The sequence below is a fragment of the Mustela putorius genome, unplaced genomic scaffold, assembly GCF_011764305.1.
Source record: "Mustela putorius furo isolate JIRA1106 unplaced genomic scaffold, ASM1176430v1.1 tig00001130_pilon_pilon_pilon, whole genome shotgun sequence".
NCBI classification, from domain to species: domain Eukaryota; kingdom Metazoa; phylum Chordata; class Mammalia; order Carnivora; family Mustelidae; genus Mustela; species Mustela putorius.
Genome location: NW_025421584.1, coordinates 104244 through 125668, shown reverse-complemented (window position 1 = coordinate 125668; position 21425 = coordinate 104244). Strand labels below are relative to the sequence as shown.

Below are 21425 nucleotides of genomic sequence, written 5' to 3'. Positions count from 1 at the left end.
AGTTCTCTTCTCTCTTGGGTAAGGAGGAAACTGTGATAACAGACCCGTTGTTGGCAGATATGGGCCTTTTTCCATGAGACTTAGTATCCCGAGTCTGACAGGAGCTGTCGGATAGCCTTTGTGCCTTTTGTGCAGTCGTCTTGTGTGTCCCTGGCGAGGAGGAGGTCATCCACATCCTGGAGGGGGGTGCATGGGTTTAGGACCACTGGGTGGAGGAGACAGCTACCTTGTTGATGGCCCACACATCTCAGACTGGTCGATATCCTCCTCCTGTCTTCTTAGCTGGAGGAGTGGGGATATTTCAAGTCGACTAGCACTCGATTAGGATACTTGCTTTTTTAAGTCCGGCCGGATGTTCTTGAAAGCAATCTTAGCTTCTTGGGGGAGGGGGGATTGCTTTGCCTCTGGGGTTGGGCTCCCGGATCAGTTTAATGATGACTGGGGCCCAAGTCTGGGCTAGTGCAGGTGGGTTATCTTTAGCCCATACTGAACGTGAGCCTGAACTCTGGTGGCCTGTTCAGCCGGGCCTGGGTGCAGAATGGCTTCCATTTCTTTCTTGGTGTGGTAACTGCTAGAGACCCCGTCTCTTTTTGCCTTGGGTTTAATCGGAGGCTGGTGTGCCCGATAGGCTCCAATATTATCTAAGTGCCAAGCTTAGAGAGTATATCTCAGCCCAAGAGGGCGATGGGGCTATCCGGTAGATAAAGGAATTCATGTCAGACCGTGTAGTCCCTGAGTTTACACTGATGGCCTGGCAAAAGGGTTGTTGTATTTGCCTGTGTCCTGGTAGCCCCAAGGGTGGTCACAGTCCTTTTGCTGAAAGGCGCCACTGGGGAGGTGACAACAGCGTGCTCGGCTCCATTATGAATCATGAAATCACTGGCTCCCTATTTTTATTTTGACCACAGTCTCCTGGGGGCCACAAAGAAGAGAGCCCGATTCCCTTCAGTCTGTGTCTGTTTCCGAAAGGCCTATAAGGTCCCCTTTCCAGGGTTTTTCCTTTTAGAAGCTGGGGTTTTGAGCCTTTCCCCAGCTGAGACATACCTTTTTTTTTTTTTTTTTTTAATGCCCCTTTTCTTTGCAATAGGCACATTGATCACTGGCCAAGGGGGTTCCAGGTCCCCCCTTTTCCATGCGTAGGGGCTCTCTGTCTTATAGACCACCCACAGGACCACTTTGAAAACTCTTCCCCAGCGTGAACACGTGGGCTCCTGCGTCCAGTCGAGGGGGTCGGCAGTGGAGGAATGTTGATCATACAGCATAGGAGGGCCCGGCCGGACTGCTTTGTCTTTACTGTGCCTCGCGGGTTCTCACTTCTCTTGTACCAGCATTTGGAGGGCGCTTGGCCCAGCCTGGGGCACAGTCTGGTTGCTGGCCCTGGAGAAAGTGGATCCTCTGGGCTTGGGTGCTGGGGAGACGAATGGCGGTGGAGCGTCTGGAACTCGAGGGGGCCAGGTGAGGACAGCCTTGGGGATGCAGACGGAGGGGGCAGGATCGGTTTAGCCTCGGGGTCTCCAGCTAGGATCTGTGGAGGCGGGGGCTTCTGTGGTGTTTTGGGGCCACGTGGATGAGGCAGTTAAGACCCTGGCCTGTCCCTGCCTGTTGCAAGTGAATCACACTCAAGGTTGGGGTCGGGGGCTGGTCTGGGCAATTCCAAGCTGGGAGTCCATGTATGGAGACTAGTTGGGGTGTTCTGGCTCCCCTGTTACAACAACTTGTCACACTCAATGAATGGCTGAGACAGCCAGTGTCCCTTCTGAAGGGACACATTAAACATTAAACGTGGGCCACTGTAACTCACACAGGGTTCTCAGTTTGCCAGGATGCTTCTTAACTCCATTGTCTTCTGAAAACCCCTTCCTGAAACTGCTCAGACTGTCTAGGACCCTAGGTTTGCTCTGCCTTGTGCGGTGGCGCAGAGACCGACAAGGTGGGCGCCCCTCCTGAGAGACCAGGCAGTTGCCCGCCTGCCCACCCTCCCAGAGGAGACTTGGGGGCCTCTTAGCCATAGAGAGTCCATATAAACCCCAGACTGGTGTGCCAAGGGCTCGTATTAGACCCCACAAGGTCACGATGGAAATGGGTTGGGGCCCACTCGGACTCCATGGTCTCGAGACTGGGGACCCACAGAATCAGTCCGCCTGACAAGCCAGGTCCAAGTGCATGTTCACTCAGGCAGTCACACCGAAGTTATTACAGTTCATCCCCCCCAACCACCACCCCCGAGAGGCCCTGAGCTGTGGAATTCCTTTCGGAAGTTCCTTTCTGATCCCCTTTTCGCGGGGGTTTCTGACCTGAGTGACCTCCCTCTCTGGGAGGTTCTACCTGTGAGACCTTGCTGGTCTCCCGCTTCCACCCTGACACGTGGGTCTGACTGGTCCTGGGGCCCCAGGCCTCACCGGAATCCGACGTTGGAACCAGGTCCACACCTGCCAAGTCTCTTTTGAGTCTGGTGGGAACATCGGAGCAGGGCCGGTCCCAGGCAACCGGATGGAAAACCACCGAAGATTAGGCAGGACACACCTTCTCCCTCCGACCCCTCGTTTGGTCACTGCCCCGCCATTGACCCCAAACTGGTGACAGCAGTGGGCCGGCGAGGTTGGGTTTCCTGGTCAGGGAACCAGATGTTACAGATCTCGAACTGGAACCTGACCAAAAAGTCCAAGCGGCCTCAGAGACCTTGGTGGATCGGAGGATTATTTCATGCCAGCGGGCCCAGGAGAGTGTAATCTCTCCCGGGCTGAGTCCCGAGCACGAAGAGTCTACAAGTTTGTACACTTGTACTTCATCTCGGCGCCCCTCTTGCGGCTGCGGCCGGCGGGGCAGGAGAAAGCGGGCACGGCCCTGGGGCCAGGACTGGGATTCCCCTGCGGGATTGTCAGCCACCTCACAACACAGACTTATTTTCCTCATCAGGGAGACAGTTTCCCATCGGCCCCTCCACGGGGAGACCCGCCTGGGTGACAGAGGCCTGGCTCACTTTACATACCCAGGGGGAGTGACCGTTCTCTTTACTGGAGGTGGAAAATCCAGCGGACTAGCCGGATGGTGAAGAGATTACTGACCACCCCCTCTCCAGCCCCTGTGACAGGGGACTGGGGACTTCGTAACTCTTCCCTCTGCTGCTGTGCTCTCCTCCTCCTCTTGACTTTGGGCTTTACCAGGTGTCTTGCTTTGTCGGACAGGGTATTAGCAACATAATACAAGGAGGGCCTTGCCCTTTTCAGCCTCTCTGGCACAGCAGTGCCTTGGGGAGATGAACAAGCCCAGGAAAATGAGGAGCACTTGCACATGCTGGAACCTGCGGGAATCATCAGAGCTGCCCCGTCAGCCTCTCGCTCAGAGCCGGTCTGCTCCAGCTGACCAGCAGAAATGTGAGCCCAAATAATTTTTTTTTTTTTAATGTTGCCATGTTTGGGGATGGTGTGTTATGCAGCAATTTGTGGCAAGAGCTGACTGACAGGAGTCCTCACAGAAAATAGAACAGATGATAAATTACAAGGGAAAGCCTTGCATTTGGTGTATAATAGGGAATTTTTTTTATAGCTGCAAAATTTGGGGAATTTTGTTGTTGTTGTTAAAGATTTTATTTATTTATTTATTTATTTGACAGACCGAGATCACAAGTAGACAGAGAGGCAGGCAGAGAGAGAGAGAGAAGCAGGTTCCCTGCTGAGCTGAGAGCTTGATGTGGGGCTCGATCCCAGGACCCTGGGATCATGACCTGATTCAAAGGCAGAGGCTTTAACCCACTGAACCACCCGGGCACCCCTGGGGAATGTTTTTATCAGAGTGACTTCACTGGTCCCCACCGATATTCCGCTGGCTTCCCAGATTCCCTCAGTAACAGAGACAACCAGATGTAAATGAATAGAAGAGAATTTGATATTTCAATCTGTTTCCACTTTCTGCTACAGAGTTTCATACCCTGAAGAAAGCATATTAATGCACCCTGCTACAACTCTCACCCAACTTTATTATCAGCCCCTTACAAAATTTGCTGTTCTCCACTTTTCTTGAAAAATTAGATACTTTATATTCCAGATCCCCCAGAATATACCTCTGGGGAGTTCTCGGAGTCAATTAAAGTAGAATAGATTTTCTCTGTCTCTAGTGGGGGTTTTTGAGTTCAGAGAATCCATGTGTTTTCAGAAATTTCTGCCCAAGTTTGTGTGTTTCTGGGGAGGAGGGGCATAGTGTCCCCTAGATTCAGAAAAGATCTACAGTCCCACAGAAAGAACGTCAGCCCTTCTGGCCTGTTCTTTCCCCGCTTTGCCTGATGTCAGCATTTCGTACCTTCCACAAGCCAAAGGAAGCACTTTAGGAAATAGGAAGGATTGAATCCCCTGCACCCAAGGAGCACCACTAACTCTCCAGATGGCCATAATCACTGACTGGCTTTTGTCAGCACAGAAACAAGACAAAGTGTCAGCTTTAATTAGCAGTATTAGAAGTTACAGTATTAGGGACACCTGCGTGGCTCAGTCGGTTGAGCATCAGCCTTTGGCTCAGGTCATGATTCCGAGGTCCTGGGATTGAGCCCCAGATCAGGCTCCCTGCTCAGCGGGGAGCCTGCTTCTCCCTTTCCTCTGCTTGCTGCTCCCCTGCTTGTGTTCTCCATCAAATAAATAAAATCTTTAAAAACACACACACACACACACACACACACACACACACACACACAAAGTTACAGTACTGTAACATCCTATATTAGGAGTATTAGAAATCCTCATCCTTTCAATGATCCGGAAGGACAAGCTCTGTCTTTCAGTGAGACTGTCTTGGGAGATTACAGGTTCGACTTCTAAATGGGGGCTGTCTCACCATTTCGGGGGCACCTGGCCGCCTGCCTTCTCAGCAGAGACGGTCTGCCCCAGGTAGGCAGACTGAGCATAGTGCACTAGTTCTTATGTCCTAGAGAATGCGCAAATTTGCTGGGAAGACTTTAAAAATCCAGATTTCTAGGTCCCCCTTATAGAACTATTGAATTGGAATCTCTGTGAATTCTGCACTTTATAAAAGACTATTTTTTATTTATTTGGCAGAAAGAGCCCACATGAGCAGGGGAGAGGGGCAGAGAGAGAGGGAGAAGCTGGCTCTCCGCTGAGCAGGGAGCCCGATGCCCGACTCGATCCCAGGAGTCTGAGATGGGATCATGACCTGAGCTGAAGGCAGACCCTTAACCAACTGAGCCACCCGGGCGCCCGAAATCTCCATTTTTAATGAGCTCCCAGGTGATTTGGAGCAACTTGTCCACAGACCACACTCTGAGAAGAACTAGTTGAGGGACACCCAGGTCGACCAGTTGCTGGCCGAGCAACTCTCTGAAGCTTTTGAAGTCTTCCTTTCTTGAAATTCTATTTCCTTTCATTCTGTAAATGGGGGCGGATTTAAACACACACGCTTCTAAAGTTTCTACTAGCCTAGAAATAATGTAATTTCTAAGATTTCCCATTTCCTTCAGGCCCTGTGCCCCTCTGCTAATCTGTAGGACTGCTGTTCTCCTGGGCAGACTTTAAAGGTTTAGGCGCCGAGGGGATGCTCATCAACCCAAACTGGGGAGAGCAGGCCGGGGCCCACGGCCCCAGAGTTATTCAGGCGATGCTGCTGGCAGTGTCAGGCATGCGACAGAGAGTCAAGCATTGTTTGAATTTCTAAACCAGTTCTTCCCAGGAGAAATGTTGCAGAGGCCATGGGCACCCCAGAAGTTATCTTCAAGAATAAGAAGGAACAAGGCCGTAATGAGCAGTACAGAGCCAGAGGACAGGGAATGCCATGGCCCGCCCCCGCCGTGTGCAACATCAAGGCCACTGGTGCAATGTGGGTCTCATTAATGGCTCAAAGACAATATTTCACAGAGTTATAAGTTCAAGATGTTACTGAAAAACCCATATTGTGTTTTTTATCCCCACCTACCCCGTCCCCAGGGTTTTCTGAAATCATTTTTTAAAAAACTTTTTTTAATGTGGTTCCACCCAAAGGGTCATATTTCTAAGGGTCTGGGACAGATCGCACTGGGCCAGTGAAACCCGAATCGGTTTGGTAGAAGAATGATGCGATTTCCTCTGCCTCTCAGGGGGAGAGGGGAGAAAGCTGTGAACCTGTTAAGCACATAAGCAGGATCGTGTGGGTGGCCCCAGAGAGGGACACCTGTTTTGCTGCTCAATGCAAGATCACAAACACAAATTTTTCTGTAACACTATCTTACCTGAAGCATGGCCAGCGCCATGAAGCCTAGAGAATTTCTAGAGAAATTTAGAGCAAGATCTCACAGGGTCGTAAAGACATTGTCTTGGGGGAAAAAAAGCCACCACATGAACAGGAAAACTCTGTAACATCCATTTTCACAGATGCAGACTATTCCATGATCTGGCTACACTTGTTGCTGGTCAACACTCAGAATGTTTCCTTTTTTTTTTTCTCTGTTACAAATGATGCTGCAGTCGATGAATGTATGTGAATAAATATTAAAATGATGCTTTGATTTCTGGAGGATAGTTTCCTACACGTACTGTTGATGGGCTGGGTATTTACAGGCATAGACATTGGACATTTAAGTATATTGGCGTATTTTCAAAAATTATGCTAATGAGTCTTATTATGCTAACGAGTCTTGTTTCTAGAAGTAGATACGAATGTTGGTTTTCCCACACTTTTGTGAGCGCAGGTTGCTTTCCCTCCTTCTCCCCAAACTCTATGAGCATCAGAGGATTTTATTATTATTTCTGTTTGCACTTCCATGTTTTATGCTGAATTTACCTGTGCGTGTTTATTGGAGCCTCTTCTCTCCTGAGAATGCCTGTTCACAGCCTTTGTCACATAGGGTCCTTTTCTTAGGAGTTTGTAGAAGCTGAATTACATTAACACTTGGTCTCTCACATGTGTTAATAAGCTTTTTCCCCAGACTTGTTTGTCTTTTAGCTTTGTTCTTAATCTTGTCATTTGATACACAGAGATTCTTACTTGTTAGGTAATCATGGATTCTAGGCTTCCTAAAGGCTGATGCCACCCAAGGTGATAAAACCTGCATCTTAAATTTTCTTTAAAATTCCTACAGTTAAAAAGGTCAAGAACATTCACTCACCCATTTGAAAGGTATTTCTGTGGATATCCTGTGAGGTTTGGGTCTCGGTGTTCTCATCCAACACTTAAATACAGGCATACACCCTATCCTCTGCTGAACTGAAACGGTGTGTGGTCATAGAAGACATTCTTTCATAGTAAATGTTATATTCTCTATCTTTTCTAAAAATGTTTGGGCAACTGTTACATAGCTATTTTTACACAAAAACTTTCAAATGATTTGTCTTTAAAAAAATAAAACGGATGCCTGGGTGGCTCATTTGGTTAAGTGGCCTGGCCAACTCTTGGTATCAGCTCAGGTCATGATCTCAGGGTCATGGGATCGAGCTCCGCGTCAGGCTCTGCACTTGGGATGTAGTCTGCTTAAGATTCTCTTTTCCCCTCTCCCTCTGCTCCTTTAACCCCCAACTCACACACCCTCTTTCTCTCAAGAAAAAAAAAAAAAGTTATGTATAAAACTACCCACTGTAATTTTGACTACATCTTATATGATTGAGTCTTCCAATCCAGAAACAGTGGGTCTATCCATCTACTCAGGTCTTGTCTAATGCCCTTTAATACTATTTTACCATTGCTGCCATTTGGGTTCATAGTCCACAGTTAGAACTGTGTTGCTGCTGTGAATGCAATTTTGCCAGGCAGGCAATGCTCATCATTCGCAGATTCTATATTTGCAAATTCGCCTCATGGTGGAAACACATTTTTAACCCCAAATCCATACCTTCCGTGCTTTCACTGTCGTTCGCGTGCCTGGGCAGAGAGGGAGACACATCTGAGTCAGCTCATGTGCGCGTCCCCAGCCAAGGCAATTCTCTGCCTTTTCGTTTCAATTTTCATACTGTAAGCAAGTGTCCAGCTCATGGTATATTTAGGGCTATGTTTTTTCCATTTTTGTGCTTTTTGTTAGTGATTACAATGGTTGAAATGGCCATAGCCACAGTGCTGAGGTATTGTCCAGTGTGACTATGTGTAAAAAGACTGTGATGTGCCTTTGGAAGAAAATATGTGTCTTAGGAAAGCTTCCTTGAAGCATGGCTTATAGGCATGGCTTGGCCATGTGCTCAATGTTCCTGAAGAGCTATATACAACAAACAAGTGTTTCTAAACAGAAACACACGTGAAACAAAGGTTATGCAGTAGTTGGTTGATGAAAATACTATGACCAAAGGCTTGTAGGAACCTGTGTATTTCCCCTAGGAGCGATGGGTCAGTATCCACAAATTCAGGGTCTGTGGCAGTTGTATGGAACAGAACTCCCACGAGTAACATGAACTAGCTGTACAATAGTCCCCCCTTACTCATGGTTTCACTGTCCCCAGTTTCAATGACCCATGGTCAGCCATGGTCCAGAAGCAGATGACCCTCATTCTGAGCACTGAGTTTGCTTGGCTGGGAGCCTGCTTCTCCCTCTGCCTGCTGCTGCTCCCCCTGCTTGTGCTTTCTCTTTCTGACAAATAAATAAAATCTTAAAAAAAAAAAAAGAAAGATTGACAGCAGCCTAACACTACATCACATGCCAACATCGCTTACCTCACCTCCTCTTAACACCCAGACATTTCATCATCTCACATCATCACAATTAGAAGGATGAATGAGTACAGTAGAATTAAGGTATCTTGAGAGAGACCACATTCACATAACTTGGATTGCAGTACATTGTTATAATTGCTCTATTATATTGTTGTTAATCTCTGTGCCTAATTTATAAATTAAACTTTATCATAGGTACGTATGTATAGGAAAAAATACAATATATTTAGGGTTAAGCACCATGCACAGTTTCAGGTGTCCACTGGGCGTCTCAGTGTATCCCCCTGGATTAAGGAGGACCCCTATATTTTTTTATCTGTTATCTTTCTATCAGATTTTGGTATTAACATAATGCTGTCTTCATAAAATTAATTAGCAAGTTTTGCATCCTTTAATAAAGTTTTGCATCCTTTAATTAACACATTAATTTCTTTCCTTGGGCCAATCTGTAATCAAGGCTAAACCCTCCCTATTCTACTTTCTGACCTAATTATATCCGGCCATATTGTCAGAGGCTCTTCATGGTATTGAGCTAATCCATTAACTGTTTATATCAGATCTTTTGTTATTTAAGTTAATAATAATAAAATTCCATCAACATAAAATTACTTCACATTTGAATGAAAACCCCTTCCCATTATGAATTTCTTCCTGAGAAATTAAAATTTGAAGATTAACTTTTAAAGAGATCAAAATCCAACTCCTCAAAAAGTTAAAAATGGAACTACTCTACAATCCAACAATTGCACTACTAGGTATTTACACAAAGGATGCAAAAATACAGATTCGAAGGGGCACATGCACCCTCGTATTTATAGTAGCATTATCAACAATAGCCAAAGGATGGAAGAGCCCAAATGTCCATTGACTGAGGAATGGATAAAGATAATGTGATGTATATATACAATGGAATATTACTCAACCATCCAAAAAATGAAGTCGTGCCATTTGCAATAATGTGAATGTAGCTAGAGTGTATCGTGCTAAATGAAGTAAGTCATAGAATGAGAAATACCATATGTGATTTCACTCATATGTGGAATTTAAGAAAGAAAACAGATGAATATATGGGAAGGGCAAACAGAGAGGGAAACAAAGCACAAGAGACTCTTAATTATAGAGAACACACTGAGGGTTGATGGAGGGAAGAAGATAGAGGATGACTAGATGGGTGAGGGGCATTAAAGAGGGCACTTGTGAGGAATACTGGTGATTACTGAATTCTACTCAAGAAACCAGTATTGCTCCAATATGTTAACTAAAATTTAAATTAAAAAATAAGTACTTAAAAATTTAAAGATACAGAACTATTCCAACAACACAGCAAATCAGTCAAAATCCAGAATTCTTTTTTTATTATTAACATAAAATGTATTATTTGTTTCACAGGTACAGGTATGTGATTCATCAACCTTACATAATTCATAGCCCTCACCACAGCACATACCCTCCCCAATGTCCATCACCCAATCACCCTCTCCCTATACTCCCACCCACCCTCCATTCCAGCAACCTTCAGTTTGTTCCTGAGATTGAGTTTCTCATGGTTTGTCTCCATTTCATCTTGCCCCTCCCTTCCCCTATGATCTTCTGTCTTGTTTCTCAAATTTCTCTTATCAGTGAGATCATATGACAATTGTCTTTCTCTGATAGACTTATTTTGCTTGAAATAATACCGTCTAGTTCCATCCATGTTGTTGGAAACGGCAGGATTTCAATTTTTGATGGCTGCATAATATTCCATTGTGTATATATACCACATCTTCTTTATCCATTCGTCTGTTGATGGACATCTAGGTTCATTCCATCATTTGGCTATTGTGGACATTGCTGCTATAAACATTCAGGTGCACATGTCCCTTTGGATCACTACATTTTTCTTTGGGGTAAATACCCAATAGAGTAATTGCTGGGCCCTAGGTTAGTTCTATTTTCAACTTTTTGAGGAACCTCCATACTGTTTTCCAGAGTGGCTGCACCATCTTGCATTATCACCAACAGGATAAGAAGATTCCCCTTTCTCTGCATCCTCACCAACATTTGATTCCTGTGTTGTTAATTTTAGCCATTTTGACTGGTGTGAGGTGGTATCTCATTGTGCTTTTGATTTGTATCTCCCTGATGCCAGGTGATGTGGAACACTTTGTCATGTGTCTGTTGGGCATTTGGATGTCTTTGCAGAAATGTCTGTTCATGTCTTCTGCCCATTTCTTGATTGAATTATTTGTTCTTTGGGTGTTGAGTTTGATAAGTTCTTTATAGATTTTAGATACTACCCCTTTATCTGATATGTCATTTGCAAATATCTTCTCCTATTCTGTCATTTGTCTTTGGTGATGTTGACTGATTCCTTTGCTGTGCAAAAGCTTTTAATCTTGATGAAATTCTAATAGTTCATTTTTGCCCTTGCTTCTCTTGCCGTTGGCGATGTTTCTAGGAAGAAATTGCTGCAGCTGAGGTTAAAGAGGTTGCTGCCTTTGTTCTCCTCAAGGATTTTGATGGATTCCTGCCTCACATTGAGGTCTTTCATCCATTTGGAGTCTATTTTTGTGTGTGGTGTAAGGAAATGGTCCAATTTCATTCTTCTGCATGTGGCCGTCCAATTTTCCCAACACCGTTTGTTGAAGAGACTTTTTTCCACTGGACATTCTTTCCTGCTTTGTCGCAGATTAGTTGACCATAGAGTTAAGGGTCCATTTCTGGGCTCTCTATTCCATTCTATTGATCTGTGTGTCTGTTTTTGTGCCAGTATCATGCTGTCTTGATGATGACAGCTCTGTCATAGAGCTTGAAGTCTGGTATTCTGATGCCACCAGCTTTGGCTTTCATTTTCACTGTTCCTCTGGCTATTTGGGGTCTTTTCTGGTTCCATACAAATATTAGGATTACAAAATTCAAAATTCTTTGTTTTATTTTAATGCTTTTATTTTTTATTTTTATTTTTTCAGGGTTCCAAGATTCATTGTTTGTGTATCACACCCAGTGGTCCATGTAATATATGCCCTCCTTAAAACCCACCCCAGGCTTACCAATCCGGCCACCCCCTTCCTCCAAAAACCTCAGTTTGTTTCTCAGAGTCCACAGTCTCTCATGCTTCGTCTCTCCCTCCAGTTTCAAAATCCAAAATTCTTAAACTACAATCTAAAAGATAAAACATCCAAAAGCTTCTGCCCTGGTGAGTTAAAAGCCCCCCAAAATTGAGATTTAATATTCCTCCTCCTCTGTCATGTTTGATTTTGCTCTGATTTTGTTCATGATCTCTAGACCTCCCTCGATGCTTGGGTGGGGAGAGCATTACTCATCGGCAGTAGACTGGGTTGATCTCTGGAAAAGTGTAATTCCTCTGGACCAGAGAAGTTGAACTTCCAGCCTCCCATACACCCTGCCTTTAACAAGTCCAATGTGTTCAAAGAAAGGTAATAATATCCTAACATTGGCTTTATAGCTACCAAATTTAGGAAGTAAGCCAATTTTCAGACTCTCTATGCAATTATCCCAGATAAAATTGTGTTTTCAGATAGTTTAAGACAGTTGTGAAGTGCAAGGCAAAAAGTCATTGGTGTCTGAAGGACAAAATGGAGAAGATCTTGATTCAAGTCACCAAGGTACTGGTTAATCTCCATCAGTTGTCCGGAGTTCACAATTTAGGAATTTAAACTCCATTCGAAGAGATCTTCCACCAAGAGGTTAAACTGGGCACTATGCATTAATACACAGGGGAGAAAGTTTCCTGTCCCTACTGGATCCCCCTTCAGAAAGCGGCATTCTTAAACATGCTCTGTTCTTGCTAATTACCTCTGCAGCGAAACAGTTCCAGGCACTAAGCCTTCATTTTCCATTCGCCATATTCAGTCAGCTGAATTACTAAGTTTTCCTTTGGGTCTCACGTTTCTGGCAACTCGATGCTGCGGTGAGTGTGGCTCTACCCTGGGAAATACGGAACTCTCTTGTGTGAACTGTCATTTTTGATGCTGAGTACCCCGTGGCTTCTCTGCAGAAGCCTGTGAAATTTACCAGGAGAATGCCAGGGATGCACTCTCTTTCATTCCCCAAGTCTGTTTCTGCTGGAAGATCAAAGCTGCTCTGGCTAATTGTGAAGTTTGGGCTCCTAGAGCCCTTCTACCATGGGGCCGGTCCTTAATACAGTACGCTGTACAATTTGGATCCTGGGCACCTGGAGCTATGTTCAAGGTAACTCATCAATCTAGAAAAGGGTATCCAGCTACAACACGGCATACTCCATGAAGTTTCAATTACAGATAAACAACAAATATTTTTTTTTAAAAAGATTTTATTTGACAGAGACAGCAAGAGCAGGAACACAAGCAGGAGGAGTGGGAGTGGGAGAGGGAGAAGCAGGCTCCTGCTGAGCAGGGAGCCCGAGGTGGGGCTTGATCCCAGGACCCTGGGATCATGACCTGAACCAATGGCAGATGCTTAACAATTGAGCAATGCAGGCGCCCCACAACAAATTCTTTTTGGTATATCCCAAATATTGCATAGAATATATTTCAGTACTGAAATTTGTTTTGTGGGGGCACCTGGGTGACTCAGTTGAGTGTCTGCCTTCAGCTCAGTTCATGATCCCAAAGTGCCCAGATGGAGCCCACATGGGGCTCCCTGTTCAGTGGGGAGCCTCTCCCTCCCTCTACTCCTCCTCTAGCTCATGCTCTCTCTCTCTCAAATAAAATCTTTCAAAAAAATTTGTTTATCTAAAATTCAAATTTAACTGGACATCCGATTTATTTATTCACCAGTCTGGCAGCCCTTCTCTGGAGCTAACTGGAAGCCACATGATGGGGGTGACTCTTCAGCCTGAGGGCAGCCACTTAAATTCAAGATCGGCCCCTGCCCCCACGCTTTCTTCCTTGCTCTGAACTGAAAATGACATTCAGAGCTGACTGATCTGGTGCTGCCTATCCAGGTCTGGCGGCCACGTTAGCCAAGACCCTCACTAGGGCTCTCTTGAGCAATCCGAACTCTGCTTCCTTGAGTTCAAGAGCAGTAAACACTATTCCTACCACCAATGGCCGAAGAGGTCTAATCCCACCCCAATCTTGAGGACTGTGAAAATAAAGGTCATGCAGCAACAACCTTAGTTTTAAACCCTTCCCCTCACTGCAGCCTGCCCACCTGCTGTCTGGGTCAAGCCCAAGGCCCACACATCAGCTGCACTAAGTAATCTCAGCCCCGAGGGACACTGCTTATCTATAGAAAAGGTGCACCTGTTTATCTATAGAAAATGTGTCCCTTGTCAGTGGATTACCTGCCCCGGGGTAATGCCACAACAAGCTCTTGAAAAACCTGAGATTTAAACATCCCGTGCAAAAAAATAAAAAAATAAAATAAACATCCCGTGCAGTTGGTACTAACATGGACCTAATGGGCATCCAGAGTCAAAACTAAAAGATAGAAGAATATAAAGTATTAATTCGCTATAGAAGAAATTAAATAAGTTAAAACGTGAATATACATAGGTAAAGATGTTCAACTTCATTTATAATTTATTTTTTCGGACTGAAGGGAGGAGGTAAGAAGTTTGGAGCCTCTACATTTGGCAAAAATGAGGATTTATAGCACCTGTCCTTCTCAGGGGTAGATGGGTATTGTCGCGCAGTCCCGGTGAGTGCATGTATAACCTTTCTGGACAGTAACATTACATAAAAGTATGTTTATAATAAAGAAAAATTAGAATAACCTAAATGTCAGTTAATAGGGACTAAAAATTATCATGCGCTCTGATGGTAAGCAGAATGAGATTTATACAGAGAGAGACAAGGAAATGCCTGTAATGTGTTCCATAAGAAGAAAATTGAAGAAATACGTGTATGCTCTCACTTCATTTTTTAAAGTGTCTGTGTTGATAGACTAGATAGATCAACAGGTATGTGTTCCACTGACCCTGGAGTCACCTTGAATAATGAGGGCAAAACACGCTTCCGCAGATTTTAACTTAATGTATGGCCCGATCAAATGGAGCCCTGAAAGCCAGTTTCTAACCAAACTGGCAGGTCGAGGGCTGCCTGTCCCATTTTATTCTGCCACCCTTGGTGTTCCTTGAATTGTCGGGGAGGACAACCACTCTGTCGGAGCAGTTTCCCTCAGGAAACTGTGAAGCTTAGTATATGCAGTTGGAAGGCTTCCTTTAAAAAAAATAAAATTAAAATCTATTACTTGTGCAAATGCTGAAACTCAGATGATCAGGTAAAACCACGGCACAGGTGCCTCCCCAGGCCTGGACGGAGAACGGGTTGGTGCTTAGTCAAAGGGGAAGGGTGGGGGGCGCACCCTCGGGGGTGCAGAATTGGGATGCACCCTCCCCGTGCAGCCCTGCCGCTGGGGAAGCTGGGCAGTAATGTCGCCAAAGCGGGTGAGGGCGGCTCCGCGGAGAAGCACTCTGGGGTGCCGGCTTCCCAGCTAGAAGATCCTGAAGCCACCCACTGGGTGCTGGAGGCCAGAGGCTACAGGGCGCAGGTGTCCAACCGGCCGTACTTGCCCCATTTGAGGAGGAGCGGGCAGGAAGCACGAGTTGCAGGGACAAAGCGTTCTGTGGCAGGTGACTGAGCATGAGCGAGCTTCAACGGGCCCCCACCCCGGCCACCAAGGGTGAAGAGACCTTGAAGAGAGCAGGGGGGGGGAGGGGCAGCAGTTGTGACAGGCAAGCAGGAAATGCAGTGAGGTGAAGGTGGGAGGGGTCGGGAGAGCGCAGGGCAGAGCTCCCCATTGGGCTTCTCTGAGGATCTGCTAATATGCCTCCCAAGAGCCAGCCCTGGGGGGTCCACCTCACAGAGGGCGATGTGACACTGCCCGGAGGAGAAACACCGCCATCCCCGTGAAGAGAACATTGTCCCTTTTCTGTCTCCCCTTCTTCCCATTCGTTGTCCCACGGCACCTAGGAAAAAAGTAGTTAATGGAGAAGTGTGAGATCAGAGTGGAGCATTCGAGAAGGCGCTGCACTGCGGGAGGAGGTCATCAAGAAGCTGTGACCGTGTCCGTCCTGGGCACACTGTCTGGAACGCTGTGTTCACTTTGTAAGGTGACAGACACTGCAGTGACCGTCTGGTAATGTACACAAATGTCAAATCATGTTGTAGGACACCTGAAACTAATATAATGCTGTATGTCAATTATACCTCAATAAGTTAACAACAACAACAGAAAGAATAAAACATTCTGTAATACACCCGTCCCCGCCAGGTCACCCTTGAGCAGGGCCCAGGCAATTGGAGACTTCCCAGCCCCTCCCCCGTCCGCTTGGAATGTTCCCAGAGCTGCTCCAAGGATACAGCGTTGTGACAGAAATGTGGTGTTGAAACAGAACCCTGGACGGGATACCTGACTGGACCCAGTCACAGATGCCACATAAACTTAAGATTCTGCCAGACAGGTGCGGAGATCTGCTCCTCTTGTCGCCACCAAGACAAGCCTCCTAAGTAAGTATCCTTGCTTATGAATATGGGGTGACTTCCCTCTTTCTTCTGTCTCTGTCTGCCTTCCCTGCCTCCCCTGTCCAGTGGCCAGTTTCAGGTTACACTGGGGACGGTCCCAGAGAGTGCAAACTCACCTGACCCCACCGCAGATTCCTGAACCACAGCTTCCAGGCAGGAGGGGAAGGAGACGAGTGGCTGGTATTGGAGCCGAGGGGCAGTTTTGGGTTACACTGGGCTGGACGTCCAACTCCTGACAGCTCACCGCTGAAAGTACATAGGCCAGCTGCCAGCGGGGACCAGAAAGAGCCTGTCTAAAGGCAGCGCGAGAGAAAAATAGTGCATTTCCTGATTGGACCCTGACTCTGTTCAGCCCAGTCAGTAAGTCAGGCAGGATATATTTCTCACCTGATTTTTTTTTTTTTTTTTTCAAAACTTTGTGAGACTGCTCCCAGGAGAGGACTACCTGTTTTATCATAGCAACGCACTGCGGTGAGACATGGTGATTTTGTCATGGAATGCGCAGGTCACAGGCGTGTTGCATGAGCCTCTCGGCTCACGTCCATAGTGCCCACAGCTGCGGCAATGGTTTCTGTACAACCGAGATCTGTAGTCGTGACCGACACTGTTCTCTCTGCAGTTTGCTTTCTGCTGAATGACATGGTCAAGACGGATGATCTCCAGGGCAACAGAACCGTTTATGATTGGAGATTCCAGCCCTGGCCAAAGCTTCGGGGTAAGAGTCTCATTTTTCTTTATCAACGTACATGATTTCCAAATATCTACAAGTGATATTTAAAACTCATGGATAGATTATCCCTGCTTTTTAGCAGAATTTATATAAACTTCCACTTCAAGTAATAATATGCTTTGACTCCTAAAAATTCTCTTCCCTTTTATTTTTTGCAACAACGGGACAAGTTTCACCACTCACCCAAGGAGACGCTGTTTCCCGAGCTGACATATGTTGTCCCTTCAGTGCCACCCGAGAACACATAAATGCATCAGGGTTCCCCCAAGGAGATACTTTCACTCAGCAAATATCATCTGTATGATTTTTAAGGGCCCATCTGGCCACCAGGGTTATAAAGTCAAATTGCCTTTATGGAACTTTCATAATAGTGGGAAGTTTGTCAATAATAAATTGAGAGATATAGTAGGCAGGATTCTCCAGAAAAATCAAACCAGTGGGACAGATAGATAGATGACAGACTGATAAATCTGATGAGAGAGAGAGAGGAGAGAAAGTGAAAGAGATGATAGATTTGTTATGAGGAACTGATTCTCATAATTGAGTCCAAAATCTGCAGGACCCATGTCCCACTTTGAGTCTAAAGACTGGTAGGCTACCAGAGAACCAGGGAGAGCCAGTGGTACAGTTGAAGGGTATCAGGCAGGAGAAGGTTGGGGAAGGTTCAGGCCTTCAACTGATTAGATGGGGCCCACCCACAGTATAGACCGCAATCTTCTTTACTCAGTGTACCAATTCAAATGTTAATCTCATTAAAAAATATCCTCACAGAGCTATCCACAGTCATGTCTGACCAAATATCTGGGCATGTCGTGGCTCAACCTGACATAAAACTAACCACTAACAAGAGATTTTTAAAAAGCTGAAAAATAAATATTTTAGGACTGTTAGGCTATAGAAAAAATAAGCCTGATGGTCTTATGACAAGGTGATATGAGAAAAAGTGACCAGGGGAGGGAAGAGGTTGAGACAAACATGTGTTTAAGTCACAATACAGTCCCAAACTTTAAATTCATCAGTACTCAAATGCCATCTTGTGGCTGATTATTTACATTTGGTTTCATTTATCCGGTGCCATTCATCTCACATCTGTTAAAATCTGCTAAATTGTTTTTTAGAGGCAACAGTGCTGCCTTCTTAAGGCTCCAGGTTTTATGCCCCTATTTCCTTGTATTATTAGTCGCAATTTCATGCCTTCTGGGTTCAGGATATGGCAGCCATGCCAGCTTCACTCCAGGTTCAAATGCCTTCTTTGATTGTAATGGATTTAATTCAAGCACACCATAAAATAAAATATTCATGGCCAGTGTACATACGGATACCATAACAGAAATATTTACACATTTAGACCAACATACAGAATCACTTTACAACCCCTATGTTTAGTTCAACAATAACATCATTACATAGAATAAACAGGCCTGAATCATTTCCCAAATTCTAGGCCTCCATAAATAGTAGTCGGCATTCTTGGCCCAGCATTGTAATCTTTGCATGGTAACTTTATGCAGTCTACTAAAAGAGTTATCATAAAAAAAAAAAAAAAGGGCCCATGACCCCATGATTTGTCTGGAAGCCATATTGTCATTATCGCAAGGGTCAGATTTTTACATTGTTTTTACAGATGCCTCCCTCCCCCCAACCCCATCCCATCTACATTGTTGAAGGCACACTGAAGTCAACAGAATTCATTGCTGATTTTCTCTTTAACCTACAAATGTATCCAGTCAAAACACTCTACACCTCCAACTTACACAATGTTATTTGTCAATTACATCTCATTAAAAATAAATTTCAAAAAATACTCCGCAAACAACAAAAAGGCTTATTAAATAAGGAAATCACACCGAAGAATATTTATAGCATCTGTAAAAGGTACAACTACAACAATATAAATACCCATGTGTATCAGTTCCCATTGTTTCTGTAACACACAGCTGCTTAAGACGACACCCATTCACAGTGCAGGGCTCTGTGTGCAGAAATCCAGCGGGGTGGGATGGGGTGAAGTCGAAGTCGAAATGATGAAGTCGACATGATGGGCAGCTTGGGGCGTCTGGGTGGCTCAGTTGGCTAAGCGTCTGCCTTCAGCTCAGGTCATGATCCCAGAGATCTGGCATCAAGTCCCGAATGGGGAAATTCCTGCTCAGCAGGGAGCCTGCTTTTCCCTCTCCCTCTGCCCTTCCCCCTCCACCCCACTCATGCTCTCTCTCTGTCTCTCTCTCAAATACAATCTTTAAAAAAAAAAAAAAGAAAAAGGTGATGGCCAGCTTGAATTCTCATTGGAAGTTCTAGGGAAGAAACGGTATCCAGCTAGCCTTGCTGGCAGAACTCAGTTCCTTGCAGTTGAAGAATTTAAATCCTGAGGTTTTGACCTATGGCACCCCTATCTTGAAGCCAACAATGGCATGTCAGTCACATCCTTCTCCCACTTTGAATCTCTGGCTTCCTATTCTGCAACTAGCTGGAAGAAAGTCTGCTTTTGAAGAGTTTCTCTGATCAAGTTAAACCTACCCAGACAATCTCCCTTTGGATTAACTGAAAATCAACTGATAAATTACCTTGATTGTATCTGTAAAATCCCTTTTGCAATATTAAGTGACATCATAGCAGGTGTAAGAGTAGGGAACAGAGATCACTGGGTCCATCGTAGAATTCTACTGTGTACCCTATAGTCAGCCTGCCCCGAGGTAAAAAGATGGAAACAGAGATACCTGGGTGGCTCAGTCAGTAAAGCATCTGTTTTCAGCTCAGGTCCTGATCCCAGGGTCCTGGGTTTGAGCCCCTCTTCAGGCTCCCTGCTTAGTGGGGAGTCTGCTTCTCCCTCTCCCTCTGCTGCTCCCCCTGCTTCTGCTCGCTCTGTCAAATAAATAAAATCTTAAAAAAAAAAAAAACAAGATGGAAACATGATTACTCCTCTGACCTCATCCCCTTCCCACAACCCCGAATTCTGGGGCTAGCCCCCCCTGGCTTTTCTTGATCCTTTCCCACAATGAAATGCGAAGCAGTATATTATTCCATAGTACATAATTTCATGTATCATAGTACATAATTTCACTCCATGGTACATGAAATAACATGAAAATTAACCTTTTGGGATTTTCATCTATATTGATGCCTGTAAGTATAGATTACAAATACTTCTTGCTGGTTATAAGAACAGATCACAATTGTTTTTAACCTAATTTTTGTAGGCGAACTTCTGTTTCCAGACAAACTGTTTCCAACCACTTTTTAATAGATGTAGTTTTTTTGACATTCTTATACATATTCCCCCGTTCACACATGCCAGGTTTTTTCCGAAACCAAAAAGTGTAATTGCAAAGTTATTGGAGAGCCACAACTTTAGCTTTACTGAAGGATGAAAAAATTAAAAAAAAAAATTTAGCTTTGATTTCTAACTTCATGGCACTGTGGTCAGAAATCGTGGTCCATGTGATATCAATCCTGAGATTTCTTCAGAGCCCATCCTGTCTTCAGTTTTTCACAAATGTTTTGCACGTGACTGAAAACAATGTTGTCTATGTGCCCATTGGATGAACATTGTGTGTTGTGTTGGTCAAACCTTCTGTATCCTTACCAATTGGGGGACTCTTTGATCTAATCTTGGAATCACAGTTCCTTGAGCTTAAGGATTTCTGCCCTCTTCTGTTCACTGTTGGATTCTCATAAGACACGTGGTACATAGTAGGTGCTTAATAAATATTCGCTGGAGGAATGAATCAGTTACTTAGAAATGAGGGCCAGATCCTCCACTCCCCTGTAGGAAGAATAATCACATGTCAGAGACGATGGTACCAAGTGCATAAGACCATATGGAGGGTTCTGTTTTCCTAATTAAAGGTTCTGTAGCTTCACGCCGAACCCTCCTTATCACTAGTAATGCATCTTGCCTTAACATATTTTGTATCTGGTACGAACACAGCTTGGTTGGTGTAGCTTTTTCTCCCAGATGTAGGTTGTTATCCACTGCCCACTCAGCCATCTGAGGCGCATGGGAGGGAAGTGGGTCCAGTGGGCAAACCCAGCACGGGAACCTCAGCATCAGCTACTTGATTTCTGTTTTTGACCTTATTATTTGTTTGTTACTTCAGTATAGGGTTTTTTTTTTCCCTAAATTTTATTTATTTGAGGGAGAGAGTGAGAGCACAAGCAAGTGGAGCAGCAGCAGGAGAAGCAGACTCCCTGCTGAGCAGGAAGCCGGACATGGGACTCAATTCCAGGACCCTGGGACCACGACCAGAGCGGAACCCACTGAGCCACCCAGGTGACCCTGTTCTGTGTAGTTGACATACAATAATTTCAGGTGTTGATGTTACTGTTTGTTCTCATTTGTTTGGCTTTTTTTTTTTTTAAAGATTTTATTTATTTTATTTGACAGACAGAGATCACAAGCAGGCAGAGAGGCAGGCGGAGAGAGAGGGAGGAGGAAGCAGGCTCCCTGCTGAGCCTAGAGCCTGATGTGGGGCTCGATCCCAGGACCCTGGGATCATGAGGTCTTCAACCCATTGAGCCACCCAGGCACCCCATTTGTTTGGCTTCTTATAACCACATTCCTGGTGGAGGACTGGCATCCTGGTAGGGTACAGTGGCCTTACCAGGGGCTGTGACTTCAATTTGTTTCCCTGCAATGG

The 21425-nt window shown here is 45.1% G+C and overlaps 1 long non-coding RNA gene across 1 annotated transcript; it reads left to right on the top strand.

Moving 5' to 3' along the window:
* Window positions 1–15809: 15809 nt before the first annotated feature.
* On the top strand, window positions 15810–20967 carry LOC106004577. The gene is made up of 3 exons (XR_001177625.2): window positions 15810–16046; window positions 16681–16776; window positions 20925–20967. It is a non-coding gene; the product is annotated as an uncharacterized LOC106004577 (long non-coding RNA).
* The last annotated feature ends 458 nt before the right edge of the window (window positions 20968–21425 follow it).